The 5,000-nt window shown below is 39.0% G+C and overlaps 1 long non-coding RNA gene and 1 other non-coding gene across 2 annotated transcripts in view; both read left to right on the top strand.

Annotated features, from left to right (window-relative positions):
- LOC126566757 (large subunit ribosomal RNA) overlaps positions 1 to 137 on the top strand; it is a 4,143-nt gene extending 4,006 nt beyond the window's left edge. The window contains exon 1 of the ribosomal RNA XR_007607555.1: positions 1 to 137. This exon is cut by the window's left edge and continues 4,006 nt beyond it. This is a non-coding gene — a ribosomal RNA (large subunit ribosomal RNA).
- LOC126566755 (uncharacterized) overlaps positions 1 to 5,000 on the top strand; it is a 39,528-nt gene that overhangs the window by 32,291 nt on the left and 2,237 nt on the right. The window lies entirely within an intron of this gene.

The following is a 5,000-nucleotide window of genomic DNA, read 5'->3' as shown; positions in this document are numbered from 1 at the left end:
ACCTCGCCGACCGTGGACTTGACTAGTTTCGATGCCTACCGACCGCCCGCAAACGACGGGACTTCAGGCTGGGAGCTGCGAGTTGTAGAGATGCGTTCGCATCGATCCTCTCAGGCGACCCATGCTTGGTGGTGTATTCGTGTGTACTGTCGCACCTTTCCGGGTGTGTTCAGTATGCACGATGAATGAGTTGGAAAACGAAAGACAGAGAGAGTATTGAAATGTTACTGAGCATATAAGCGAAGAGTGTGTGGGTTCATAAGAATGTTGATCATATGCAGTTGATACCGGTACGGGTCCGTCATTACTCCTCCACGGAGTGATGATCGGTTTGCTTGAAGGGGGCAATACGCATCGTTGACTTACCTACGGGTAACCCGCTTACGAGTGGGTCGATTGCTGTCGGGGCAAGCAATCGGGTTAGCGCCGTATCCGGATATAGAGAGTAGTATGGGGTGATAATGATTAACATGTCGAGTGATGGCTGCACCTCCTAGTGGAAAGTTCAAACGTGAAGGTTGCTTCGGTACGGGGTACTAGGTACCTCTTAGAGGAGCAATGGAGTATGGAGTCCAAATTGAATGTTTGGACTTCAAAAATTTCTCTAAGTCCGCTACATAAATCCCTCACCCATAAGCTCACAAAATACATGCAATTGCATTAAAAATTGTGTTAACCTAACAAGAGATGAAGGCAAGTCGAATTGGTAAGTAAGAAACCAAAAATATCTCTAAGTTCGGGACTTGGGTACAAACCGAAAGTTAATATGATGTCCCTGAACATGCATATAAGTTCGAGTATTGATATTATAAACCTAACAAGAGATGAAGGCAAGTCGAATTGGTTGGTTGGAAACCAAAAATATCACTAAGTTCGGGACTTGGGTACAAACCGAAAGTTAAAATGATGTCCCTGAACATGCATATAAGTTCGAGTATTGATATTATAAACCTAACAAGCGATGAAGGCAAGTCGAATTGGTTGGTCGGAAACCAAAAATATCACTAAGTTCGGGACTTGGGTACAAACCGAAAGTTAATATGATGTCCCTGAACATGCATATAAGTTCGAGTATTGATATTATAAACCTAACAAGAGATGAAGGCAAGTCGAATTGGTTGGTCCAAAACCAAAAATATCTCTAAGTTCGGGACTTGGGTGCAAACCGAAAGTGAATATGATGTCCCTGAACATGCATATAAGTTCGAGTATTGATATTATAAACCTAACAAGAGATGAAGGCAAGTCGAATTGGTAAGTAAGAAACCAAAAATATCTCTAAGTTCGGGACTTGGGTGCAAACCGAAAGTTAATATGATGTCCCTGAACATGCATATAAGTTCGAGTATTGATATTATAAACCTAACAAGAGATGAAGGCAAGTCGAATTGGTAAGTAAGAAACCAAAAATATCTCTAAGTTCGGGACTTGGGTGCAAACCGAAAGTTAAAATGATGTCCCTGAACATGCATATAAGTTCGAGTATTGATATTATAAACCTAACAAGAGATGAAGGCAAGTCGAATTGGTAAGTAAGAAACCAAAAATATCTCTAAGTTCGGGACTTGGGTGCAAACCGAAAGTTAAAATGATGTCCCTGAACATGCATATAAGTTCGAGTATTGATATTATAAACCTAACAAGAGATGAAGGCAAGTCGAATTGGTAAGTAAGAAACCAAAAATATCACTAAGTTCGGGACTTGGGTGCAAACCGAAAGTTAAAATGATGTCCCTGAACATGCATATAAGTTCGAGTATTGATATTATAAACCTAACAAGAGATGAAGGCAAGTCGAATTGGTAAGTAAGAAACCAAAAATATCTCTAAGTTCGGGACTTGGGTACAAACCGAAAGTTAATATGATGTCCCTGAACATGCATATAAGTTCGAGTATTGATATTATAAACCTAACAAGAGATGAAGGCAAGTCGAATTGGTTGGTTGGAAACCAAAAATATCACTAAGTTCGGGACTTGGGTACAAACCGAAAGTTAAAATGATGTCCCTGAACATGCATATAAGTTCGAGTATTGATATTATAAACCTAACAAGCGATGAAGGCAAGTCGAATTGGTTGGTCGGAAACCAAAAATATCACTAAGTTCGGGACTTGGGTACAAACCGAAAGTTAATATGATGTCCCTGAACATGCATATAAGTTCGAGTATTGATATTATAAACCTAACAAGAGATGAAGGCAAGTCGAATTGGTTGGTCCAAAACCAAAAATATCTCTAAGTTCGGGACTTGGGTGCAAACCGAAAGTTAAAATGATGTTCCTGAACATGCATATAAGTTCGAGTATTGATATTATAAACCTAACAAGAGATGAAGGCAAGTCGAATTGGTTGGTCGGAAACCAAAAATATCACTAAGTTCGGGACTTGGGTACAAACCGAAAGTTAATATGATGTCCCTGAACATGCATATAAGTTCGAGTATTGATATTATAAACCTAACAAGAGATGAAGGCAAGTCGAATTGGTTGGTTGGAAACCAAAAATATCACTAAGTTCGGGACTTGGGTACAAACCGAAAGTTAAAATGATGTCCCTGAACATGCATATAAGTTCGAGTATTGATATTATAAACCTAACAAGCGATGAAGGCAAGTCGAATTGGTTGGTCGGAAACCAAAAATATCACTAAGTTCGGGACTTGGGTACAAACCGAAAGTTAATATGATGTCCCTGAACATGCATATAAGTTCGAGTATTGATATTATAAACCTAACAAGAGATGAAGGCAAGTCGAATTGGTTGGTCCAAAACCAAAAATATCTCTAAGTTCGGGACTTGGGTGCAAACCGAAAGTTAAAATGATGTCCCTGAACATGCATATAAGTTCGAGTATTGATATTATAAACCTAACAAGAGATGAAGGCAAGTCGAATTGGTTGGTAAGAAACCAAAAATATATACCAAGTGCCTGAAATGTCTATAAACCACACGAAGAACTCTTCACACACAGGTGCGCCTCATAACCTGGTACAATGTATAAGACATTGGTTTCGGGGGATTTTTTGAGAAGAAAATTTTTTTCTCTAACTTTGAGTAAAACTGTCTCAGAATACATATTTAACCACGAAAAGTGAACACCGACAGTAAATAGCAAAAATCACCCGACCATCAAAGTTGTATGGCGGTGTGGGAGAAGAAAATCCAAGGTCGTCTAATGTAGGGACGTAAGACACGAAATCAAAATTTTGGCATAAAAGCTAAAATAATCATCAGACAGTGGTCATCCAAGGCATATAAGAGTCGTCTAACGATGCTGAATGCAATAAGCAATAGCGACTTTTTAAAGATTTTTTTGGATTTTTGTCAAAATGTACCCTTCACAACTTGGTACAAGTCATAGGACATGGGTACCGGTATGACCGACGGAAGATTTTTGGACAAAAAATTTTTTTGCTCTAACTTTGAGTAAAACGGTCTCAGGATGCATTATTAATCATGAAAAGTGATCTCCGACAGTAAATAGCGAAAGTTACCCGACCATCAAAGTTGCATGGCGGTGCAGGAGACGAAAATCCAAGGTCGTCTAATGTAGGGACGTAAGACACGAAATCAAAATTTTGGCATAAAAGCTAAAATAATCATCAGACAGTGGTCATCCAAGGCATATTAGAGTCGTCTAACGATGCTGAATGCAATAAGCAATAGCGACTTTTTAATGATTTTTTTGGATTTTTGTCAAAATGTACCCTTCACAACTTGGTACAAGTCATAGGACATGGGTACCGGTATGACCGACGGAAGATTTTTGGACAAAAAATTTTTTTACTCTAACTTTGAGTAAAACGGTGTCAGGATGCATTATTAATCACGAAAAGTGATCTCCGACAGTAAATAGCGAAAGTTACCCGACCATCAAAGTTGCATGGCGGTGTAGGAGACGAAAGTCCAAGGTCGTCTAATGTAGGGACGTAAGACACGAAATCAAAATTTTGGCATAAAATCTAAAATAATCATCAGACAGTGGTCATCCAAGGCATATAAGAGTCGTCTAACGATGCTGAATGCAATAAGCAATAGCGACTTTTTAATGATTTTTTTGGATTTTTGTCAAAATGTACCCTTCACAACTTGGTACAAGTCATAGGACATGGGTACCGGTATGACCGACGGAAGATTTTTGGACAAAAAATTTTTTTGCTCTAACTTTGAGTAAAACGGTCTCAGGATGCATTATTAATCATGAAAAGTGATCTCCGACAGTAAATAGCGAAAGTTACCCGACCATCAAAGTTGCATGGCGGTGCAGGAGACGAAAATCCAAGGTCGTCTAATGTAGGGACGTAAGACACGAAATCAAAATTTTGGCATAAAAGCTTAAGTAATCATCAGACAGTGGTCATCCAAGGCATATAAGAGTCGTCTAACGATGCTGAATGCAATAAGCAATAGCGACTTTTTAATGATTTTTTTGGATTTTTGTCAAAATTTACCCTTCACAACTTGGTACAAGTTATAGGACATGGGTATCGGTATGACCGACGGAAGATTTTTTGACAAAAATTTTTTTGACTCTAACTTTGAGTAAAACTGTGTCAGGATGCATTTTTAAGCATGAAAAGTGATCTCCGACGGTAAATAGCAAAAGTCACCCGACCCTCAAAGTTGTATGGCGATGTAGGAGAAAAAATTTCCGAGGTCGTTTAATTTTGGGATGGATAAAAATGGTCACTTGTGGTAAAGTGATGTTGTTCATTGGCTATAGTAAGAGGGTATGGTGTCGTGACACAAAAATGAAAAATGTATGGGAACGTGTTCTAAACACTGTCACAAGGTGCAAATCGAGTATCTAGTCGTACCTTAGACACCAGTACGGGTAAATGAGCCTCTGCTTGGCTCATATGTATGGGGAAAAGTAAGGGTGACCGACATGTCCAAAGGTAAAAAGCGAAAATTCACCCGGCCCTCGGACTTGTATGGAGGTATAGGAGAAAAATGTGTCAAAGTCGTTTAATGTAGGGACGGATAAAAATGGTCACT

Source organism: Anopheles maculipalpis (genome assembly GCF_943734695.1).
Source record: "Anopheles maculipalpis chromosome X unlocalized genomic scaffold, idAnoMacuDA_375_x X_unloc_28, whole genome shotgun sequence".
NCBI lineage: Eukaryota > Metazoa > Arthropoda > Insecta > Diptera > Culicidae > Anopheles > Anopheles maculipalpis.
The sequence above is the reverse complement of the archived record's forward strand: the minus strand, read 5'-3'. Positions and strand labels throughout refer to the sequence as shown.